The following is a 26,709-nucleotide window of genomic DNA, read 5'->3' as shown; positions in this document are numbered from 1 at the left end:
TGAAAAGATAACATTTAATTTGATGGATACATGTTGATATCCTAAGTTCGGATTCCGATACAGATGCAGGTTCGAGATTCAGGTTCGAAATTCGTCTAAATTTTTTTGGGCTTGGGTTCGGACTTGTTTTGAATTCATCCGTACAAAAACATATGTTTTTTAAAAATATATGTGTGTGTGTATATATGGAATAAAAAATAAATCCATACTTGAATCTACTAATAGTAAAGGAACATAGCATAATACATCACTAAATCTATGTTTTAATTCAATAGGACATTAATTGCATCATTCAGCACTAATACAACTTGCTACACTTGCTTGATCACATGCATTGAACATATTTCCATATCATGGGGACAGTTTGAGAATGAAAGGAATTGTCAAAAGATAAGTGTAGTTATCTGAATTTTTATTTTGTATTGGTTAGACCATTTCTAACCCGGCTATGTCATGAGGTGATACAAATTTGAAGTCCCGGATTCAAACATATCATATCTTTCTAAAGACATTCCTCTATAATCATCAATTTCGATGTCACCTATTGTCAATTTGGATTTCCTTTATAAGCAATTTTCATTGTCATACACAAATGCATAAATGACAAATAAACATCTTTTCTAGGATTGAGAGGTCAAAAAACACTTTAAAAAGTCTAAAAAATATGTTCCGAGACCAAATTCAGCCCAGGTCTAGACAGCAATTTCTTCAAAATTTGCTGCAACTACTGCCCGGGTTCCTCTGACAGAATTTGCAACAAATTCACAGCTCTAAGAGAGAATTTGACAAGGACCAGACTTTGTACAGAATTGAACCAGACTTTGAGGGTTGCTAGAGAGAATCTGGTAACTTAGTTGATATCCTTAAATATGTCATTCCAAGAATATCATATTAAGATGATCTCTCTATATGCTTGAGAGCATAATGTGTTCTATAACAATCCTCCCTGTCCAAGAGAGACTGATAATGTTGTACCTTCACTCGGATTGAATTGATCTAGAGATAATCCTTCTATGGTGATTGGTTAAATATCATTCCATTTGGTTAATCATAAATTAGACAAACTCATATAAATATATATATATATATAGCAAGGTCACCGAGAGACGGGGAGACTTCGAGGTCTCCGGTACTGGTACTGGTACGGCAATTTTTCAAATAGGAGATGGGGGTACCTGGAGACGGCCATTTTATTTTATTTTTTAAATTAAAATTTTTAATAGTTTAAACTTAAAGAGTCTAATACTAAAAGTAAATACAAAATTTGAAAATAGCAGTACTGTAAGACTAAAAGACTAAAGTAAATAATAATAGTGTTGTCACATTAAAAATTAAAATAGATTCATGGAGTCAAAGATTTCAAAACTCACATGATCACAATATTGTATCTCATAGACATATTTGTTTTTCGAATATTGCATATGATCACCATCATATCAGATTGATAATCGCTGAGATTATCATTACATATTCAAATTTTAAATTCAAAAAAGTATAGTTTGATGCTGAATTGCCGATATGCAAACAAAAATGAACACTTTGTACAATAAACAAAAAATAGAAATATATCTAGTATTAGTAAGTCAATGGTACTATCATCTACTCCACAAGGTTGTGATCATCCATCTCAAGGTCTTCAGCTATCATGCTCTCCAAAAAATCATCACTCTCCAACTCAGGTTCCTCTGATGGTAGTACAACTGGGGGCAAATCATTAAGGCCATTTGGGTCAACCGCTTCTTCCACCATGGCTGCAACATCTCCATCATGTGCAGTTTGATCCCATTTTGCTGAGGGATCTTCCATATATGTAGGATCATGTAATAACCCTCCTCAAATCTGCCCTCAAAAATGCTGATGAAAGCTCAAGGAATTTCATCAAACAATTCACATGCAAGGGACGTGTGACTGATATAGTATTTCAGCTATCTTCAAATGACCTTTTTACAATTTGCATCAATGAAAATCTTGTGCTAGAAGACTACAATGGACTACACAAATGACCTAACATGAGTGTGCTACTAAATTTGACAATATTCAGTGCATATATATGATCTAAGCATGAGAAATGAACACCTACAGCCAACTGGCATTTTTACAAACAGTTGGTATGCAAACTAACTAGCTGATAAATAATGATATTAAATTGCTTAAATGACACCAGCAACTATTATCTTCTTAATTGCAATGAAAATTACAATGCTCATGAAATATGGCCAAGACTTTGGCATTTACATGGATTACAAAATGATAATGCCGGTATAATGCACACTTACAGCTGAAAGCTTATAACACCCTAAAAACAATACTAACAAAAAAACCTGGTTGTAGAGGGCTGAAATAATTTCCTTCTATGCTGCCCCTTCTGCTTTGCTTTTTTCGAACTGCTTTTTCGGCCTGCTTTTTCGTACCCGCTTTTTCAACCTACTTTTTCAGTTCCGCTTTTTTGAACTGCTTTTACGGATTGCTTTTTCGGTTCCGCTTTTTTCGAGCTGCTTTTTCGTATCTGCTTTTTTCAGATTGCTACCATGTTGAATCTCAAGACCATATCTTTCAATGGCGTCAAGATTTCCAGCTTGAAGGGATTTCGTCCTTCAAACTATTGAGATATAATCTCCAGAAAATTCTCCAATTTCTTTGATATTTTCAAGCCTCCATAAATGAGAGCTATCCTCTTCCTTTTAATCCCTTCCTCACTTGCTCCATGCTTCCGTCTTGCCAATGTGGGATAATACATGACTTTTAATATTACTTTTTTTTTTCTTTTTACAAAGTCCATGTATGTACTCAAAAGGGGGACTCTTGATTTTTATAAAGTGACTTTATGAAACATTATAATATTTAATTTAAATAGTCACTTTACCGTTGTAACTTCAAACATTAAAATAATATACCAAATAAACTTGAAATCCCACATATAATAGCTCATTAGAAAGAGCCCAACAAAATGCATCTCATCCTGTCACTGAAAATTGAAGGCACTGCATCCCCCTATTGGCTTACTAAAAATAGTAACTCTTCCTGACAACCCAACAAACGAACTCTGTTTGGCCTGTAATTAAATTTGACTAGGCCAAATAACCTCAGGATCCCTTTTGAAGTCCTGGTTAGCCCTCGAGACCATACAAGAATGGGCTAACGACAACATACCTCCAAACTGGCTAAGTGGGGGACATTACAGTCCGCCCCTCTTGAAATTGCTTGTCCCCAAGCAATCTCAACTCAGGATGCTGAATAATCTCCTCTGCCTCCCATGTCGCATCCTCAACTGGTAGGTTCCTCCACTTTACTAGGTACTCCCTGATAGTCTGCCTGCGAAGCACCCTCTCCCTGGAGTCAAGTATAGCCTCAAGAATCAAGATAAGTTTTCCCTCATCATCGAGAGGTTACTATCTGCAGGCAACTCCAACTCATAAGCTACCTCACCCACTCTCCTGATTACTTTGAATGGTCCATAGTAGCGTGGTTTCAATTTCTTTACTCCACTCCTCTTGAGAGAGGACTGTCTATACGGCTGTAACATGAGGTACACCATGTCTCCTACCTCGAAAGATCTCTCAACCCTATGCTGATCAGCATATTGCTTCTGCTGATTTTGTGCCCTTTGCAAATTTTCCTTCAAGGATCGCATAATGTCCTGACACTCCTGCAATATATCCTTGGCCTTAGGCACCCTACTATCCCCAAATAACAAATCCAGAAATTTAGGAGCATCATACCCGTACAGTGCCATGAAAGGGGACATTTGAATAGACATATGGAAAGAGGTATTATAGCAGTACTCCCCTAGATGCAGCCACTTCACCCAAGCCTTCTGCTCTCCTGCAATGTAGTTTCGAAGGTACCCCTCAACCCATATATTCACTATCTCTGTCTGCCCATCAGTTTGGGGGTGGTAACTGGTACTCGGAGTTAGCTCTGTTCCACACAACCTGAACAACTCCTGCCAAAAGTGGCTCATAAACCTACTATCCCTATCGCTGACTATGTTCCATGGCATCCCATGTAATCTAAATACCTCTCGAAAGAATAGCTCTGCTGTCTGTACTGCTGAATATGTGGACGAAATCGCAAAGAAATGTGCAAATTTCGTCAGTCTGTCTACCACAACAAAAATACAATCCCAACCCTGTACCTTGGGGAGGCCTGTAATGAAATCCATGGAAATGCTATCCCACTTCTTCTCTGGTATGGGTAGGAGCTGTAGTAAACCACCTGGAAAGGAATGTTCCTGTTTGTTCTGCTGACATACTGGGCACTCCCTAACAAACTGAAGCACCTCTGTTTTGAGTCCTTTCCAAGTGAAGCGCTCTCTCGCCTGCCGATATGTCTTAAAGAATCCAGGATGTCCTGCCAATGGTGAATCATGAAATGCCCTCAGAATCTTCTGCTTCATAGCAGACCCGGGTACTAAATAAATCCTTTCCTTGTAGATGATCAAATCATTTACAACAGTGTATCGACTATCCTGAATAGTTCCTTCAATAACACTAGATGCTCAACTATCCTCGGCATACTCTGCCAAGATCAACTCTCTCCAATCGTCCATGACTATCCCAACAGCAAGCAAATGAGGCCTTCTGGATAAAGCATCTGCGACGATATTTTTCTTCCCTTTGACATAGACTATGTCAAAATCATAAGCCTGTAACTTACTCACCCATTTCTGTTGCCTGTCATTGAGATCCTTCTGTCCAAGGAAATGTTTCAAGTTGTTATGATCTGTTTTTACTATGAATCGGCTCCCTGCTAAGTATTGCCTGAACTTAGCTAGCGCGTGCATGATTGCTAGCATTTCTTTGTCATAGATGTTGTAAGTTCTCTCAACACCTCGTAATTTCTTGCTCTCGTATGCGATGGGATGTTTTTCCTGCATGAGGACAGCTCCTACGCCCTCTCCTGAGGCATCACACTGCAGCTCAAAAGGCCTGGTGAAATATGGAATGGCTAAAACAGGGCATGTACTCATCAGCTCCTTGAACCTGTCAAAACAATCCTAAGCCTTCTCTGACCACTTGAAACTGTCTCTCCGTGTCAAATCTGTAAGTGGTGCTGCTATCTGTGAAAATCCCTTCACAAATCTACGGTAGAACCCGCAAAGCCCAAGAAATCCCTTGAGTTGCGAAATGTTCCTCGGCGGTGGCCAATCCAGAATGGCCCTAATCTTGTCTGGGTCAACCTGAACACTTCCTGCACTAATAATATGCCCTAGATAGAGCAACTCTGTCATCCCGAACTCGCATTTACTCATCTTGGCATATAATGACTCCCTCTCTAGAATGTTGAGCACTGCATCAATATGCTTCAAATGTTCCTCCCAAGTACGGTTGTATATCAGTATATCATCAAAAAAAAATCAACACAAACTTCCTCAACTGATCTCTAAATACTCTATTCATACAGGATTGGAAAGTGGCAGCGGCATTAGTCAACCCAAAGGGCATGACTAAGAACTCAAAATGTCCATAGTGGCATCTAAAAGCTATCTTCTCCACATCCACCTCTCTAACCTATATTTGGTGGTAGCCGGATCTCAAATCAATCTTAGAGAAGTAGCAGGCACCGTGCAATTCATCAATAAGCTCATCAATGCGCGGAATAGGGTATCGGTTCTTGATTGTCTTCTTGTTTAGTTCCCTATAATCAATGCACATCCTCATTGTACCATCCTTCTTCTTCACCAATACTACTGAAGAAGCGAAAGGACTCTTGCTTGGTCGTATGTGCCCCATGTCAATCAACTCCTTGATTGCCTTTTCTATTTCATCTTTATATCTCTTTGGATGGCGGTAGGGTGTGATGACGACTGGCTTAGCCCCTTCCTCTAACTCACTAACATGCTCGATTCCCCTATCGGGAGGTCTCCCTGGAGGTATCTCACCAAACACCATAGTATGTTTGGTTATTATTTTTGTACATCAGGGGGATACTCCTATTTATGTTGCTCTGTCACCTCAGGCATTACTCTAAACTCTGCTGTCCACTGCACCTGGTCGTGTCTGAAGAAACTCTGCATCTACTTGAGTGACACCACTCGTAGTCTCCCATCTGACAAACCTCTGAGTACTATCTTCTTACCATTTGCCTCAAACCTCATTTCCATTTTCTGGAGGTTAAATGTAGACTCTTCCAAAGATTTCATCCAATTCATCCCAAGCACCATATCCTGATCACCAATGTTGACAACAAAGAAATCTCCCACCATGTCATAATCTCCCAAACGAAGCTGCAGGTTGGAGATTTTTTTGGTACAGTCCATTTTGAAGCCGTCGGCAACCATCACCTTAAATCCCCTATGCTCTTCTGTATGTAGCCCTCTACGTGTCACAAACTTTTCATCAATGAAGTTATGTGTTGCCCTTATATCAATGAGTGCCACAAATCTTTGTCCATCCAAAGTTCCCCTAACTCTGAAAGTGACGGCCTCCTGTATACTGGACAACTGAGCTATCGTGCTATCACTGTGTGCTTCCTCATGTGAAGAATTATCATCTCCATCTGATTCTGATAACTGCTCTGAATCTCCATCCACTGACTCTTTGGTTGAAAAGTACTCCATCTGCTTGGCTTTTGCTTTCAATGGACACTTATGTGACAAATCCCAAGGCTCCCTGCAATGAAAACAAAGCTTCTTCTTCCTGAGATCATTAAGTGTCTCATTGTCCAACATCTTACTTTCCTCCTTAGGTGGCTGACCCTCTCTACGAAAAGATTTACTGTCCTTATCTTTCCTTGAAGGGAAACTCTTTGCCTGGAATTTATTTTTAGAAGCTGAAGAGGAATCCATGTCACGAGCTTTCTTAATGGCTTCTTGCAAAGTGGGAGGGTTGAAAGCTTTAATCCACCCTCTCAACGGATCAGCTAACCCATCCATAAAAAGAACCAGTATCCTCCGTTCAGATATATCTGTTACTAACACTGCAAGTTTCTGAAATTCTGAAATGTATGTTTCCAATGATCCCCATTGTTTAAGCTGAGCTAACTCCTTGAAATGTAGTTCTGGATCCTTCCTATCAAAACGTTCAATCAGTCTCTCTGTAAACTCCACATATGAGGTAATGTGTGCATGACCCATAGTGACCATACCATGATGCCACCACTCGTGTGCTAACCCATCCAGATGAATTGCTGCATACTTAATAGCTTCTTCCTCAGGCATAGGGTTCAATTGAAAGTATGTATCAAGCTTTTGAACCCAAGCTCTTGCTGTAGACTTCCCCGAGCCATCATAATATAGTAACTGAAGTTTCCCTACTTTCTTCCGTAGCTCATAGCTCTGGTTCTTGTCATGTCCACGTGGCATATGTTTCATCTGCACATCCATATACTCCCTAAAGGTAATTGCAGTAATAAAATCTGGACCTCCGGCTTCCCAATCTCTCCTCAACTGGTCCTGTATATCAGTGATCTAGGGCTCTGGTACGGGCTGCTCTAGAGCTCTAGGAGGAAATGTGGGAATCATGGGCCTCGAACTCACTGTCCTAGCTTGCTGGGGTGCATGACCGAAATTGCTCCCGACTTGTTCACCTCCATTATGTGTCCCATCCTGATTATTCCTATTCTGATTGTTACCATTCTGATTATTACCATTCTGATTATTTCCTCCACCTATGTTAGCGTTCAACCCCATTTGACGAGCCATCATCTGCATCATAACCTCCATTCTCTGATTTTGTTCCTGTGCCCTCTGTTCTGCTAATCGTTGTCCCTGTGCCAAGGTCTCTAATAACTGTAAGAATCTTTCCTCTCTAGGATCCCGAGCATTCCTATCATCTCGGTCACCCATATTGATGTCTTGATGAAAGAATACCTCCTCTGTGTCTGTATGACTGGATTCTATGTCCACCTGCACGGATGAACTAGACTGTTTGCTCTGCAGGTCTGAAGTCCTATTTTGTCTTGCTCTGGTATTGCAGAAATTATAAGGCCCCTGTCGCATGCTCAAACAAAAAAAGCTCTGATTTTAGTGTTTTGACATTTCGTCAAACACTTTCCCCTCTATCTGGCTGTTCCAAATTCCCTATAAGACCTCCACAGGATGGCAAGACTTATAGCTCTGATACCACTGTAATAACCCTCCTCAAATCTGCCCTCAAAAATACTGATGAAAGCTCAAGGAATTTCATCAAACAATTCACATGCAAGGGATGTATGACTGATATAGTATTTCAGCTATCTTCAAATGACCTTTTTACAATTTGCATCAATGAAAATCTTGTGCTAGAAGACTACAATGGACTGCACAAATGACCTAACATGAGTGTGCTACTAAATTTGACAATATTCAGTGCATATATATGATCTAAGGATGAGAAATGAACACCTACAGCCAACTGGCATTTTTACAAACAATTGGTATGCAAACTAACTAGCTGATAAATAATGATATTAAATTGCTTAAATGACACCAACAACTATTATCTTCTTAATTGCAATGAAAATTACAATGCTCATGAAATATGGCCAAGACTTTGGCATTTACATGGATTACAAAATGATAATGCTGGTATCATGGACGCTTACAGCTGAAAGCTTATAACACCCTAAAAACAATACTAACAAAAGAACCTGGTTGTAGAGGGCTGAAATAATTTCCTTCTATGCTGCCCCTTCTGCTTTGCTTTTTTCGAACTGCTTTTTCGACCTGCTTTTTCGTACCCGCTTTTTCAGCCTGCTTTTTCAGTTCCGCTTTTTTGAACTGCTTTTACGGATTACTTTTTCCGCCTACTTTTTCGGTTCCGCTTTTTTCGGGCTGCTTTTTCGTATCTGCTTTTTTCAGACTGCTACCATGTTGAATCTCAAGACCATATCTTTCAATGGCGTCAAGATTTCCAGCTTGAAGGGATTTTGTCCTTCAAACTATTGAGATATAATCTCCAAAAAATTCTCCAATTTCTTTGATATTTCCAAGCCTCCATAAATGAGAGCTATCCTCTTCCTTTTAATCCCTTCCTCACTTGCTCCACGCTTCCGTCTTGCCAATGTGGGATAATACATGACTTTTAATATTACTTCTTTTTTTCTTTTTACAAAGTCCATGTATGTACTCAAAAGGGGGACTCTTGATTTTTATAAAGTGACTTTATGAAACATTATAATATTTAATTTAAATAGTCACTTTACCGTTGTAACTTCAAACATTAAAATAATATACCAAATAAACTCAAAATCCCACATATAATAGCTCATTAGAAAGAGCCCAACAAAACGCATCTCATCCTGTCACTGAAAATTGAAGGCACTGCATCCCCCTATTGGCTTACTAAAAATAGTAACTCTTCCTGACAACCCAACAAACGAACTCCGTTTGGCCTGTAATTAAATTTGACTAAGCCAAATAACCTCAGGATCCCTTTTGAAGTCCTGGTTAGCCCTCGGGACCATACAAGAATGGACTAACGACAACATACCTCCAAAATGGCTAAGTGGGGGACATTACAGATCAACACAAGAGAGAAGGCGGAGCGTGCTATGAATGTACAACAAGTTCTCTGCTTTCTTTGATACCAATCGATTCCTTTTCAATGAATGAATAAAACCATAAGTGCTCCAATTCCTCTCAGAAGCTGAAGAACTAGCCACTTGTGACAACAATCTTATTGCAAATGATTGCAACTCAGGAGTATCACCTCGTGATAGAAGCCAAAATAGTAGGAGATATAATAAATTATAATATAAATATCTTGGAAGTTCAATCGGATATTTGTAAACATAAATATCTATAGAAATATCACAACATAAATATCTACATTTTTAATTTAAATATTTAAATATTTTTGGTTGTTCTTAGTGGTTTTAATTATTTCTCAAATATTTCTAATTATTGTTGGTTCACTTGGAATTTAGAATAAGAATAATTTTTTAAAAGTGTTTCTAATTGTTTTAAAGTTATTAATTTATTAAATAAAATATTTTAAATGATTTAATCATTTAAATGAGGGCTAAAGTATATAAAATTATTTAATATTATATTTTACATTTATATTTTATCAAGAGACTTAGGGGAGACTTCACTTTTTGGATTAGGAGACGGGGAGACTTCAAGAGACTTCATCATGAAGTCTCCAACCTTTTTTGATGTCTCCGGAGACACGAAAAGTCTCTGAGACGCGACTCATAGGGGGGGGACGGGTCTCCTAGTAACCATGATATATAGTCTAATGGTTATTAACTTGCAAAATACCACAAAGACATGTCTCCTCTACATACCAAAAAAGGCAGTGCTATTACGTTTGTAGTGATCCTATACCTTCAACAGTTAAGTACAGAGTATTGAATGTAGACAAGAATTCCTTGAGAAGGATAAAATCCCTCCTTAGTGGAATTTTTACCTTGGCATAATGAAGAAAAAAACAACTTAGTTGATTGATGTATGGATTCAGGGAAGCATTGGAGAGGCTTGTCGTTAACTTGAGAAGACAAAAATCCTTGAGCATGTGTAATCTCTGACCAAGTCAAAGATCCTTGGAGACCTTTAGCTCCTCCTAGCTAATTGACAAAATCCTAGAGCTCATTGAAATTCTGCCTTGTTGATTATTAAAGTAGGTGTATGTTTTTGGCATCCAATTATGAGAAGAAGTTGATGGAAGGCGATATCAAGTATCAATGTAATGTGAGGAAGGGGGAACCAGAAGTTGACAAAAAAAAATCCTTAGTGGAGGATGGTTTCCACCATCCCATGAGGATTATTTCTCCCCCCACACACCCAATTTTTGTCCCTTATGTCAAGCTCATCCATCAACATAGTAGCAATTTCGATTTGAATGCAAATAGATAATTTAAAATCATTTTCTTCCATTGTTTGAGGTCGGCCTGCAAGGTTTAAAAATCAGATTATAATGTTATTTTATTGGCCAATCAGAGGGATAGGTCGGCCCATATGGGAGACTATGCCCTTTCACTTCTCTAATGCCTATATAAGAGAGGAAGTTCCAAATCATTTTCACAGATTTAAAACAAACTCCCCTTTCACTTCTCCAGCACCTACATGAGAAAGGAAGTTCCAAATCCGATTAATTAATATGATCTTATTGGCTAATTAGAGGGACAAGTCATCCCATACGGGAGGTTGTGCCATTTCCCTTCTCAATGCTTATATAAGAGAGGAAGTTCCAAATATTTTTTACAAATTCAAAATAAATTCTCTATAATACACTAAGATTATCCAAGAGCAGTGATTTTTCGGTGGTGAACTTATTGTCAAGAGGCAGCAAATTATATCTTTAAGAAGACATTGAACTCCCCCTTCCAAGGTGGCAGTTGATTTAATGGGAAAACTGAACCTTCTTAAGCCAGCAATAAAACATTTTCCACATGATAGCAGTGATTTTGATTATGATAGCAGATTTTGCTCCCAAAACCAGAGAAGTGGTGAAGAAAGTAAAATGAGCATATTGCTCATAAGAAGCTTCTTATTTTCCAGATTTTAGGATGATTTTATCTCAAAATTTGCATGGAAATGAAGGGATGTAGCTTCTCTGAGATAATCTATAATTTAATTTTAAGCTATTTTTGTTTGTAATGATGTAATTTTTTTTCATGAAATTCAAAGATTTCTTACATATGTATCCTTGTCATTTCATGAGCTTGAAGCTCTTTCTCTCATCTTGCAAGGTAAGTAATTTAAGGGAAGCTATTGAAGCTAGAAAGCAAGAGGATGCTCAGGACTTCAAGCTAGCTCAAACCCAAGGCTTCAAGCTTGAGGAATCTAAATGAGAAGAAGGATTCGAATCAAATCATCCAAGTACAAATTCAAGGCAAGATGAAGATCAAGTTCACAAAGATGCAAGTGGTTCAAGTCATAACAATGAGAAAATCCAGGAAAAAAGACAGAAATTTTTTTATAAGATGAAACAATTTGAGAATATGCCATCACATTGGAGAGATTGATAATGTTGAGTATCAAGAGATATTTCTTCTTCATGAAACGATTGATAATGTGTACAAGATAAAAGTTGAGGTGGTACCTAGTTGTCTACTACCGATCAGGAAATTCCTATTATACATGTCCAAGAACATTCAATCATATTACACCGTGTATAATTTTCTCATTGGTTGCTGTGATTTTCTTTTTGGCCCATTGGGTGGTGTCTTCGTGTAATTGGTTGATAGGGTGACAACCTTAATAAGGGTTCGGAGGGATAAATTTTGACCCTTGATCTTGAATCGATCTTGGCCCTGCATTGTAATTGAACAACTATAAAAGCCCAAGGCCTTCTCATTTTTTAGAGTTAGATTCAAGAGATTAGTAGACTAGAGAGAAGTTAGCTAGCTAGTAGTAGAGGTAAGAAAAACAATTCAAGTGTGTGCGATATATTAGTGAAAAGACTGTTCCCGATAGAAGACAAACGGTGACTCTGCATTACAGTTTATAGTCTGTGGATGAAGGCAGCGATTATTCAAACCAAATATAAAATTGGATAAAGGGAAGATATTGTGAATGACAGAACTGCAATGATGAAAGCCACAGATTTTCAAAGTCAATGGCTTACAGTATGAGAAGTTTGGAATTCCAATTGCCCAGTATGATGGCCATCAACAGAAGATAGCAAAAAGTCTTCACGATTACGAATATAGGAGAAGAAGGCAAGAACAGTCAAAACCAATTAAATATTGTTTGGGAACAACAACTATGTATGGTTCCAATGATTAAACTAATAACACCGGACCTGCAGAGGAAGTTGATTCTGGAGTATGTAATCATACAAGAATAGTCGATAATAGCCAGCAAAATTCATGTATGAAATGAACGCATCAAAACTGAAGTCACCACCATCCTATTGTATAAGCACGAGTTTGAACAATGACGTGTCTGAGCTTGGAGATGTTGTGAGGAATTCTAGTTCATATAATCAACGTATGCTTCACAAAAGAGCCCGATAATATTAAAGGATGGAAGACTAAGTGATGAGTCACGATGGGTTTACAAATTCAAAATAAAATAAGATCGCCAGCTTTGGAGAGTCATCAATTGGAGTTTACAGCACATGGAATCCCTCTAAGGTTTGAAAGACTGCCAGATACGACACAAGATTATATCGTAGACTTAGAAACATTATAAGACAAGGTTATCATAACCTAAAATAAACTATGTTTATTAATGGTGCGATTAAAGTGTTGTCTTATTTTGTATTGGAAAAGTCAAGAGACATGTCTTTTTCATTTCAAAAGATGTGATTTTAGAAATAGAAGATATATATAATAAGAATTCATTGTGAAGTTAAAAAGAAGAGAAGTGGGAATTTTGGAAGAGTGTGACAAGAGTATAAGAGAAAATACATAATCAGATTAAAAATCTGATATATATATAAATATATGGCAGAGTATGTTGAATAAATAAAAAGTGAGAAGTGCAGAACGATGTGCCAGTGATAAAAGAACTAGAAGTGTAAAATGAAATAGGACGGAGAGCAGATTGGTGGAGCAGAGATAAATACGAACTATACAAGGGTAAAGAATCATAGAAAAGTACGTATCACAAAAATAAATGCAGATCTTTTTGATATGAAAAAGTTAGGAGTAAAATATTGGTCTATGACTTATATTGACGTGAAAATAAAGATATTATTAAAGATATATATTTGTTTATATGCAAAAAAATATTATGAAAGATCATTGCTATATTAAAGAAAATATAAGGGTGTGTATTGAAGTTGAAGAATTCTTAAATATCATATTGAAGATGGGAAATTGAGTAATTAAAGTATCCATCATCAGTTGAAGTAAGCAACATGGTCAAGGTGGCAAAGAAGTTTGTGTAGAGTGAGTTGGTGCTCGTAAAGACAAGCAAAGGGAGTTGGTGCTTCCAATAGGTCGGAGCTTGCGAAGTGTGGGAGTTGAAACTTCCAGTGAGGCAATGCTCATAAACATAGAGGTTTGGGGCCTCTAGTAGTTAGAAGCCTACAAATCATTGTAAAAGAACAAGTTTATATATAAAGCAATTATTTACCATGCCTTTCTCTCACATTGGGTTTCCACGTAAAATCTGTGTTATTGTGCTCATGTGCATAATCATTCATTTTAGTATTTGAAGATATTTGTTTGGATAAAAGTTTAAATTGGCAAATTTATTAATATACTGATTCACTCCCCCCCCACCCAGTATATTTGTGTGCTCTTCATATGGTTTATAACTTTATACCCCTATATAAGTATGCACAGATTTGGTATTATTTTTCAATTATTTCAAGTTCTGAAATGAAAACATGATAATATACAGCAAATAAATCAGATCAGCTGCATAAACACAAGCAATCATGATGGAAAACTTCAACATAGGTAAACAAGTCAAGCATCCTCGTCCATGTGGTACTGTTCATGATATTCAAAAATCATTAAGGCTACAAGCTTAAATCCTAGAGATTTCAATCATATTTAAAAGAGAAAAGAAAAGTGTCGAAGTCGTACGACTTGGCTTATAGAAAAATAGAGGTACATCCCCCTCAGTTGCTGGCAAATGCTTGTGAATGCTTGGCTCGGCTCCTCAATTATTTAATCAATTCTTCTGTTGTGGCTATGATCGTCAGTACATGGAAGAAGTAAGGAGAGCTTGCAATGGCTCGCTGATGCTAGAAGAAAATAGATCGCAGGTATGGATGCTTATCGTAGAACAGAGAGAAGGCTTCCTCCCTCAAGAACGCTCGATTACAAGCTATAATCTCTAAATAGGAGTTATGTGCAAGATGACTAGAAGGTGGTGATCATAAGTTACATTCTTGATTGAAATTTCAAAAGACACAAATAAAAGGCCGATGGAAATAACAATACAAGGCCAATGGAAATAATAATATAACATTGATATAAGATGGAGATAATAAATTACTCCTAATGCTTTAGTATAATGACATTGTCTTGTATCAACATATATATGTATCTAGACATATACATATGTATATGTAGTATTCTAATATGTTTGTGTATACATCACATTTTAAGTAAACATATACATTCATGTACGTCATATTTGAATATACGCATATATACATACATATGTATATACATGTACAAGTACGTGTAAGTATCATGGTATCATTATGCTAGAATATGTCTGACATAACAAGGAAGCCATAAGGTTGACCCAAATCATAAAGGTAACAATTGTTATTAGTTATTCGTTTCATTATCTTATTAAGTGTGTTGACCCATTTAGCTCATGGTGGTCACTCGGTATACCCTTGCTTCCCTTCTCTTCCTTTAGGCATAGTTTTTAGGACTCATACCTGTTGGTTCAATGGCAAGTTCGTGCCCACATGCCCAATTGCCTCTCTGGCAATGCTTTCCACCCATTCCTCGCATTCTTGTAAAAGAAACAAATTTACCATGGTATTAACGTATTTTCAATCGTTTAATTATAATATGGTAATGAAACTCAATATTTTCGATTCTCGTCAATCATAACAAATAACCAACATTTCAACTTCACATGAAACCATAACAGATAACTAATTTAACCAATCTGTAATGTCCCCATTTTTAGTAGGTTCCTGCAGTTGACTTGGTTAGTTCACCATCGTCACCATCGTGAGTTGACAATGGGATTTGAGGGTCTCAATTGTGGGGTTATAGGCTTTCTAATAGCCTATGGTGTGTTTTGGCTCCGTTTGAGGGACATAATATTTATAGTAAGTCAAATGTTACTTTCGATGAGCTCAGTGGAGTTAGAGGAGTTGAGTGATGCTCTCAGTTTTTATTTTGGGCTTCTAGTTTGGGCTCCAAGAATCTTGGAGGGAGCGTATATTTATAGTAAGTCACTCTATCAGGTTTGTTCATTGTCTTTCTTCATCAGGATCACTATGGTGTTCTCAAATTTTGATTCTAATACTTTTTCAGCTATTTTCGCAAGACAAGTGAATTATTATTATTCATCCAAATATGTAGAGTTTGTTATTTTTGTTGGTGTTGAATGTTGGTCACCTCAATATCATAGCTTGTTGGAACCAGGTTGAAAAGTTTTGAATCATGGGCACAAGAAACAGTGGTCTTGTGTATCAAAATATTATGCTATGGTGGAAAAGGTCATTTTTGGGAGCCAAAAACAATTAATAAATTATATTATAATGGCACTTTATGATATTTTAATGTTGTGGAGTTTATTTGGGAAACTTGTGTCATTTGGAGATTGTAAATATGAGCCCATTTGATGAGAAAAGCATCCGATCATTTGATTATCTTATTTTCCTTTGTCCTCTTTGTAACATTTTCCTAAAGTTCTGATTTTTTGTGCCCTAGCTAAAGTATAAGGGTTTGGGATCTTACCTAGAGACTAATTCTCCTTGAATTATCTGTGCAATTGCAGCTGAGGTATTGCAATTATTTACTTCCATAGTAACACAGGGACGCGTCCCCCCCACTTTTTGCACCACATCCCGAAGACAAGGACGCACCCAAGACTTGGGGAGTTTGTTCCCCCATCCCTAGTGGTGCCACTAGATTCTGCCACCTTCGCCAAGGATGGGGAGATGTCCTAGTGTTGACTATTTGTTGAATCAACTATTTATGTTCAATGTTTGATGTTCCAATTCAATACAATGTTTAAGTATTTACTCTTTAACATCTTTATATTTTATATTGCAATATATCTTTTCATAACTAGCATTTTACATACTATATGTATAGTATATACAACCCCTCCCATCCCCAAATTAAGGCTCCCCTTGTCACTCCATCCCGAAAACTTGTCCCCATGTTTCACTGTGCCACCGTCCCCCTGTCCCCTTGGGCAGTGTAACTATGTTTACTTCTCTACTATAGCATACTATTTATGAGAATTTGGAGTTCTTCGTTATTGGTGGAATTGGGAAAATTGTTATGCATGTTTTGGACTGTTGTTTTCTTATATGTGGCAATGTTTTGATATTTCTTGGCCTTGTTATTACTTCTTGGAGGCTGGGGACTTACCCTTTCCTTTCAACATGCATAACAAAAGACCTGTGTTTTACTTGATAGGGGCTGCGAATGAAATAAGAGCAGGCTGCGTTGAAATTCAGAGGCCTATGTTCTGATTTTTAAAAGGCTGCTACGAATAGGATCAATATTTATTTGGTGTAATTCTTTATTTTTTGTTGCAGCATATTGTCTAAAGCATAGTAAGTTAATGAATAAATGCATAATTTGTTGTGAGCCATTTGTTGGTTTAGATTTAAATGTACAAATTCACATGGCAGATTTATATACTAGTGCTTGATATTTATTTGAGCAATGCATAAGCCTAAGGTTAACTGAATTTGGAAACAATTGTTGCATTTTCCGAAATTGTGTTTTGGAATTATAAATACCATACATTCAGTGATAATTGGCTTGTTTGCCAAGTGTTTGTTGAAATGTCAAATGCCTGAATAAGTGGTATTGTTAGAGCCATAACTGAACAAAGTTAATACAGTGGTATCAGAGCGGTTTCTTGTCATCATGTGGGGTAAGAAAGTTACTTTTATTTCAGATCTATTGTTTTGGGAGTGACCACCACTCTATCTTTTTCCAGCTATGGATAGATACAAGAGGCCTAGAAGTTTCGGGAGCTAGCGGAGTAGTGAGGAAGATAGCATGAAAATAAATGCCTTGAGAGAGTATGGAGAAAATTAAGCTTCATTAGCAAAGGTTGGTGGAAAGACTGCCAAATTTGACAGTGGTAGATAGGGCAGCAAGGTATATGGTTTCCGCCTTTAGGAGACCAACATTGAGGATGCATGGAATAAGGTTTGAGTTCTCATCGGTTGGCATGCAAGAGGCAAATGTCCCTGTGCTCAGTACATCACCCATTAGTCCTATCGGTAGTTTTAATGATGGACTTTCCACACAGAGATGTGGATGTGTCAGTGCCATTGATGGACCGCAACATTGAGCTTCAGTGCGTTGAGGATTCCAGAGTTCTTGCGGATAGTGCAGGTGCTATTGGGGCAGTAGTTATTGTTGATTGTTTTGACTCTCTCGAGGAGGGGATTGCTATTGGAGATTTGTATGTCAGTTGTAGCAGTGTTGCTCCTTTGCGGGAAGCACTTGCTCCCTCAGGTGGGACTGATGCATATATAGAGTCACCCAGTTGTATTATTGGTGATCTAGGTGTTACAATGAAGTCAGTGGATATTGGTTTAGGCTCTAGCATTGTTGATTCACAACATGACATAGAGTCATGTGTGCAGATTCAAGTGTCGGTAGTTGAGGCTCTATTAGGAGATGTGGTTGCAGATGGTATGGACACATCTGATGATCCATTTGATGATGCTATGAGTTGCATGGGTATGATACCCCTTGCCACTAATTGCATGTTGACTCCAAGGAGGTTTGGATGGGTCACAAGATCAGGATTTATAGGGACTTTCTATTGAGGGAGAAATAGAGTTATACAATTACAAACGAGGGCTTCCACTTCTTTAAATTAAAAATCGAAAGAGGTACCGAGTAGTTGTATCTCGGTTGCAGATGTGTGCGAGGATAGGAGCGCACAGGAGGTGAGCAGTCTTTTGGTGAGCAATTCTGATTCAATTTCCTATCATAGTGCAATTACTGAGGCAGAGAGCTTGCATAGGAGGCAGGGGTTACAAAGTCATCACGTGGCTAGTCAACTGAGGGTGAGTGATGGTGATGTCTCTTCAGCTATTGAGCATTATGATGCTATTCGTCAGATGTTCGCCACATCTGGTAGAGGAGCTCTTATGTCAAATGAGCACGATGATAGTAGACTTTCCCTAACAGAGGTTCATGCGCTTTGAGAGGCTATTAGGATCTTGAAGCATAATTACTCACTGTTAGTTGCTAACAAGGATTACCTTATGGAGTGGGGTAGCACCTGTTATAAGGCATTGTTGGGGAAAGAGGAGGTGGTTGAGCTTACCCACGAGCTTGAGGTGAGTGTCGACTCTCTTCAGCGTACTCAGTTGGCTCTTCAAGAGTCACAGTCATAGTTAGATGAGGTTACTATTGACATGGAAGTTTGCACCCTTGCCTAAAGTTTTTACCTATAGGCAACCTCGTGCAACATGGAAACAATCTTGAAAGTGTGGGACTTTGCAATTAGAGATTGAGTCTTCAGAGAAGGCTGGCTTCCTTACTATCAGGGTGCACCTAACTATTTCTTCAGAGGAAAAGGGAGAAGGAATGCATGAAAGAAAACTACCTATTCTAATCTAAGAAGGGGTGATACAGCAAATAGTATTGTTCAATCTTATCTATGCCCAAGAAAGCACAGTTCATCAATATAATCCTCGGGTACACAAATTCTATCTTAGCTTTTGACTCAACAATTATGCACAGATCAGAAATCAATGAAATGGTATAAAGAAGGGACTTCACTCTATATCATCCAAAGACAATAGACACAGCATATAACCTAAGAATGAAAGAAATACATCAACATAAGGCAAAAGATGTTGCACGATATATTAATGGAAGGAGATAGAATTGAGAATCATATTCATTCACAGGCAAAAGGGGAATTACAATAATAGAGCATAGAATACTACTGCTATAGAATTAGAGAAAAGACTGACCCCTCGAGGGTTTACAAAACTTGCTTTTATGGTTCAAGCATAACAGAGAAACTTCTTCCTTAAGCTGCCAAGCTCAACTACCATCATTAAAATTGCAGAAAATGATCACTGCAAATCTAGGGAAGATTTGATTGGGGTATGCATCTAGATGTAGAAAATCCTGATCCTATGCACAAATCTGAGCCCTGAGAAGACAGAAATGACAGCCATGATCATTTTGATTAGGTAGATGGACAACCATAGCAATGATTGGATGAACGATGCATTAAACAAGCATGGAGAACACTTAGAGAAGCGGCTGCAAGCAATCAAGGACCTACTTCCATTAAGAAACTACTTGCTTTGTTCTCAATACGCCAAGTCAGCCATGTTAGACGGTCAAATGAAGTCAATCCATCTAACTTGCCATGTGGACCAATGTCCTCTAAGTATTTTGCCAACTCGCCAACTTTCTATCTTATGTTGACCCTATATCTTCATATCTGTTCGCAGCTTTGCCACATGATTTTCTTATTAACTGTCTAACCCTACAAAGCTGTGACCACCTTCATTTCATGTTTGATCACTGCATCGCAGCTTGCCTCCTCTTTATCTCCCTAACTGTTGCGACCCTGCAAGCAATGTGTAATTAGCTCTTTGCACCATTTCCACAATTAGGGACCTTAGCATCTTTATCCTTGCGACATTGCGAAAGTTGTTAGTTTGCCCTTAGTCGCTCCTTCACAGTCTATTTCCTGGCTGGTGTTAAATGCTTGCAACCCTGCCACTGATGTTATCTTTATTGCATGTGTTGCCTTTCGCACTGTCGTGACTTAAGATTTAACATCTTTGACACCTACGACCTTACGAAGATCATTGTCTTAACTGCTTGCTCCTTTGTTCGCAGCTTCACAACTGAAAATGAATACTTGCCATTGACCACTACCACCATGCGAAGCCATAATTTTGACTATAATCGCACCATGAAAGATCCTTGATGGATGCCCTTGCTGATCTGCTGTAGTTTTTAAATTAATAAACTATATTTTCCTGTGATTTCTTTGATGGTCTTTGAGAATAGACAGAAGTTGCAGAAGGTTTTGTTTTTGTTTTGTGTTTTTTGATAGTTTTCACAATAGTAATGAATAATGAACAATAAACATGAAAGGAGATTGAAAATAAATAAGAGCATAGAGCCAAATCAGAATTGCTATAAATCGTACCAGGCAGATTTCTGATTTATAAAGCCAAATAATAAACCCAATGCAGTTCCAAGGAGCTTACATCCAACAATGATGCCAAACTGGATGGTAAATAATGAACATGAATCAAGGATACATCTGAGGCTGAATACAAGCATTCCCTATATTCCACGTGGGGTGTAACTATTGCAAATGGCGGCCCTAAGACTGCAAGGATCACGTCCTAGCTGAAAGAATCAATCTGCAATGCTGAAACCATAAATCTGCAACCTGAATCCACAATAAAGAATGGCGTACTCTATCCTTGATAGCAATGCACACTGTCTGAAGAATCCAATGCCAATAACTGCTGAGGGCTACGTCCCAACCAATCTAGAACCTGGGGTTTGCGTCCCAGATGAAGAATTGCTCTCTCAGAGCCAATTCACAAAAACAAGTTTTTTCAATATGCAAAAGATAATAAGAAATTAGGTCTCCATCTCCTTGTATCCCCTTCCAACTGTAAATCGAACCCAAAAGGGAAATTACACTTTGCCCTTTAAATAAAATATAATAAAATAACATTTTCCCAATTAAAGTCGTCCATGCTATAGGAAAAACATTAATTTATTAAAATTCCATAGCTGAAGGCACCAAAAAGTCTACAGATAGTAAAAATCATGTATAATAATTTGAGACCTTTCCAACGAGCTATAACACATAGGTGTACCTGATCAATTGAAGCTAGAATCCCCTTATTACTCCAAAATGGTTATATTATTAACCTTATTTTAATTTATTTAATCACCAACTTAGGAAATATTTAAATATATTAAAATATTTCCCAAATGGTCCCAAAAGGCCCAAAATGACCAATCAAACATGAATTTGACCTTGTCGCCTGTCTGTGACTGATGCCGAACAAGATGGGTCAACTGGCAGTCCATCCCTAAAATCTAGGGATGCTCCTAAAAAGTAGGAGACAACCCCAATCAACCAAAATTGAGTCCCAATGACTCTCCCCTACTGTGTGCACCTCTGAGAGAACTGTCACTGAACTGGGAGTTCCTCCTAAAATATAGCAATGCCTCCTAAAAAATAGGAGATGCACTCTAAGTCTCCAAAATATTCGCCGAGGTCTCCAAATGCCTCCTAGACCACTCCTAGTCAATCTCTACAAATTAGGAATCCCTCCTAAATTGTAGGAAACTGTTGTCTACTCCTCCAAACTACTTGGGAAGCTCATGCATGACTCTCAAAGCCCCTGGCTTGGTTCCCTCTATGCTTTGCTAGCCTATGGGAACCAGATAATAGACCAACCCTGCTAGAAATGTTGTCACTAAGGAAGGGCAGAAATTGGAGACATGACACACCATCGCGACTTGATCTCTTAACCCTGACGCTAACTCAGCGATGATGTGAAAAAGGTGTTTCGTTGATTTGTAGCCTTAACTCCAGTTAGCCCATAACCTCTTGCGACTGTGCGATCAAGAGGTAATCACAACTTCACTGCCATGACCACAAGTTAGCAATTTAACCCTGCGACGAAGCAAATGAAAGCTTTTGCCATATCCTAGCCTAAACTATGGTTATCTCTTAACCCTTTGCGACTGAGCGAACAAGCACAGGTCGCAACATTGCCATCTTGACTCATGGTTAAGCCTTACTCCTTGCGACTATGCAATCAAGTGGTAATCACAATGTCACCACTTAAAACTGAAAGCCTGCCTTTTGATCTATGAAACCACAATGGTATTGAATCTAATTGCTTCCCGTGTTCACGACCTCATGCCGTTTAAGCCTTATCTGCCTACGATCGAGCAAAAAGAGAGTCACATCGTCGCAACCCAAAAACCTTCATTCAATGAGTCTTAAAAGACTTAGGACTATAAAAGGAAAAGTCAAAACTTCTTATCGTATTCTTATTGGCCTACATGGCAAAGTGAATAATCCAAAGGATGTGAACATGGCTACCACCCTAATAACTGGATTTTTAGGAAGGAGGGTAGAAATGGTGAGCAATTACCATGGAGTTGGAGTGGGTACAGTCGACACCAGCCCCAGACCATGTTCAATTGCATATTGTGGTTGGTGGCGAGCTCACTTCCATGGTTGGGTAAGAGGGACTCAATGATGTGGTAGTCACATCTGTCTAGGATATGGGTGCAGTAGGTATGTTGGAGGTGGGAGCATCAGTGTAGACAAGCACTCATGATGATTTGCTTCCTTTTGTTGGAAGCAAATCTATTTCTTCATCTCATACAACTAGTAGCATTGGACAGTTGGCAGTGTCATGTTTTTAGAGGGATCAGATGTAGGTCGCAAAGGGAGTAGATTGATGCTTCCACATATAATTTCTACTGCATAAGTCTTTCATGGAGTATCTTTTGAAGAGTTCAGATGTGCAGGAGGATTCATACAGAGTGTATGAGGGTACTCTCATTCGGGGCTCTCAGGCTATACGATGATTGGTGGGGATGATTGTAGAGACTTTGGCTACAATGCTTTCCAACAAAGATTTTCACTTGGGTTTGTTGAGAGGATTGCCCAGGACCCTTCCTGGCCAATAGTTGTGCGGGGTCAAAAATTAGAGTCGTCTCTTGATTCCCAATTTGATATTGATGAGCCCTTGACAAAGATTGGGAGCTTTTATCGGCATTACACTGTAAGGAGTGCTCATCACTTCTCTTTTGACCCACAAGTAGAGGATTTGGTTTCACATTAGTGTGCGTTGGCTCAAGTTTCATACCATCCATTATGGGAAGGGTTAGCACAATCTTTTGCAAATGAGATCAACAGCTGCAAGTTAGAACACTTGCAATATTTACACACCCAGAACAATTTATTAGAGGTTGATGTTGGTGATAGTGATTCAGTTACTTATGGTCGTTATCATCTCCATAGTGAAGTTTGGTATGAGTGTCAGTTTGATAGGGACTTAGATGTTGACTAAGTTGGTATTTCAGTTGGATTGAGTCCTGATGAGTTGTTACCGCCATCAGCGCCTACAGTCAGTTTCCAAATGATTCTCTCATTGATATCATTTATTTGGGTGGCAGTGCTACAAGAATTGTGTGTACACAGTAGGGATAGTGCGTAGTTCTACCCTTGGGATCCAAGTGGACTGTGATGCTCAATTTTCTCTGAGATTGCTTGGGGAAAAGCAATCTTAGGGAGTGAGGACTACAATGTCCCCATTTTTAGTAAGTTCCTACAATTGGTTTGGTTAGTTCACCATCACAACCCTCGTGAGTTGATAGTGGGATTTGAGGGTCTTAGTTGTGGGGTTATTGGCTTTCTAGCAACCTATAGTGTGTTTTGGCTCCGTTTGAGGGACATAATATTTATAGTAAATTAATTGTTGGTTCTGCTGAGCTCAGTTGACTTAGAGGAGTTGAGTGATGCTCTCAATTTTATTTCGGGCTCTTAGTTTGGGCTCCAAGAATCTTGGAGAGAGCATCTATTTATAGTAAGTCACCTAGTTAGGTTCGTTCATCATCTTTCTTCATCAGGATTACTCTGGTGTTGTCAGATTTCGATTTTGATGCTTCTTCAGTTGTTTTCGCAAAACAGTTGAATTATCATTATTCATCCAAATATGCTAAGATTGTTATTTTTGTTGGTGTTGTATGTTGGTCACCTCAATATCATAGCTCGTTAGAACCAGGCCAAAACGTTTTATATCATGGGCACAAGAAACAATGGCTTTGTGTATCAAAATATTATGTTATGATGGAAAAGGTCATTTTTTGGGTGCCAAAAGCAATTAATAAATTATTATTATTATGGCACTTTATGATATTTTAATTTTCTGGAGTTTATTTGGGAAACTTGTGCCATTTGGAGATTATAAATATGTGCCCATTTGATGAGAAAAGCATCCTATCATTTGATTATCTTATTTTGCTCTGTCCCCTTTGTGACATTTTCTTGAAGTTCTGATTTTCTGTGCCCTTCTTGAAGTATAAGGGTTTGTGATCTTGCCTGGAGATTGACTCTCCTTGAATTGTTTGTGCAATGGCAGCTGAGGTATTGCAATTGTTTACTTCTCTACTGTGGCATACTGTTTATGAGAAGTTGGAGTTCTTTGTTATTAGGGGAATTGAAAACATTGTTGTGCATGTTTTGGGCTACCATTTCTTATCTGTGGCAGCGTTTTGATATTTCTTGGCCCTATTATTGCCTCTTGGAGACTGGAGATTTACCCTTTCCTTCTGGCATGCATAACAAAAGACCTGTATTTTACCTAATAGATGCTGTGAATGAAATCGGAGCAGGCTGCATTGGAATTCAGAGACCTGTGTTCTGATTTAAAAAGGCTGCTATGAGCAGGTTCAATATCTATTTGGTGTAATTCTCTATTTTTTGTTGCACCATATTTTGTCTGAAGCATAGTAAGTTAACGAATAAATGCATAACTTGTTATGACCCATTTGTTGTTTCAGATTTAGATGTGCAAATTCACATGGCAGATTTATATACCAGTGCTTAATATTTATTTGAGCAATGTATAAGGCTAAGGTTAACTGAATTTGGGAACAATTGTTGCATTTTCCGATACTACGCTTTGGAATTATAAATATCATATATTCAGTGATAATTGGGTTGTCTATCGAGTGTTTGTTGAAATGTCAAATGCCTGAATAAGTGGCATTGTTAGAGACATAACCGAATAGGGTAATTACAGAATCAATTCAATCTTCGCATAAAATATCAGCAACAAAATAGTTTAAAATTAGGCAAAATAGGGGATGAAACAATGAGTTCAACATAGTCAGTAGAGAATAGTTCAAAAGGCATATCACACATTTTTTAAAATGCATTCTAGTTTCCCTTGTGTTTTCATGTGAGTAGATTTTGAACCATGGAGATGCCAAGTATGCAAAAATTTTGCCTTGCAAATATTTTTCTTATTAAATTAATATAATTTCTTAAATTAATGTTGATATGCTGAGAATTGGTACTTGTGTTGGAATTCAAGCATGTTCCTATATGCACAAATGTCACCTTAGACTGGATGATTTCAAAATGAAATCATCCTCAAATCTAAATTTTTAGAGAGCATGATTAAAGCAAATTTTCTAAAGATTTACAAAAAATAGAAACCAAATTTATTCTGAAAATTTCAGTCTGTACCGCAAATTTAGGGAAAAAAAAAGTAAATGTGCAATCACTTGATCAATTTAAGCAATCACCAAAAGCAGAAATTTCTCCTTCCAATTGATAGAAAACTTCCCTACAAAAATTACAAAATTTACAACATGTTGTAGGATGTGTGATTAGATGAAATCAAGATTTCCTTGGAAAGCATTCGTTAGTTTGAGATGCCTTGAAAATAAGGTCCCCCAGCTTTGCTATCATGCACAAACTCAAATGTTTGCAGCCTTCAGAACAATAAGTCTAAGCTTTAAAAGGACAAGAGCAATGTGAAAAGGACAAAGATGTGGAGGTGCCCATGGCCTGTAACAGTTTATAAAACTTGATGAGGAGAAAATGGATTTGGATGTGTCTATATGCAAATCCAATGTACATTCAAAGAAGGCCAAGATAAAGAAGGACATAAGCCTAAAATTCAGTGAGTCCTTAGACAAATTACCAACTCCAAGGTGTAATTTATCATTTAATGAACTCATACTTAAATAAAATATCTTGAATAGCAAGATTAAATAAATATTTAAGATGTGAGGTATTTGAATTTGGAAAAATCTTTCCCCAATGCCATAATGAAGAAACTTAGAAGGGTGTCTTCCGCTCCATAATTGGAACTGACATATTCATCAAGTACTTTGTAACCTAGAATGGTAATATTATTGGCACGCAAACTTATAATTTTCCCTTGAAGACATATATAGTAAGATGTATGAATTGTTGAAGCGACATTTTTTATAGGAAAGAAGTTTTGTGAAGGAAAGGCAAGGATGGTAAACTCACAAGCATCTAGGCGATACAAGCTCCATGTCATTCCAAGGACAAGGAACATCGTTCAAACTTACGATCAATGTTGTTTTTCTATGACTCTTATTTCATTTATTTACCTTATACTGCTAGTGCTTTTTAAATCACTAGCT

At 37.9% G+C, this 26,709-nt stretch overlaps 1 protein-coding gene across 5 annotated transcripts in view; it reads right to left on the bottom strand.

Moving 5' to 3' along the window:
* The window catches only part of LOC149553901 (uncharacterized), a 142,317-nt gene that overhangs the window by 11,219 nt on the left and 104,389 nt on the right, over positions 1 to 26,709 (bottom strand). The window lies entirely within an intron of this gene.

This window comes from Cupressus sempervirens, chromosome 6 (assembly GCF_028749045.1).
Source record: "Cupressus sempervirens isolate cs-2001-9-10 chromosome 6, ASM2874904v1, whole genome shotgun sequence".
Taxonomy (NCBI): Eukaryota; Viridiplantae; Streptophyta; class Pinopsida; order Cupressales; family Cupressaceae; genus Cupressus; species Cupressus sempervirens.
Note: the sequence above shows the minus strand (reverse complement) of the source record. Positions and strands in the feature narration are given on the sequence as shown.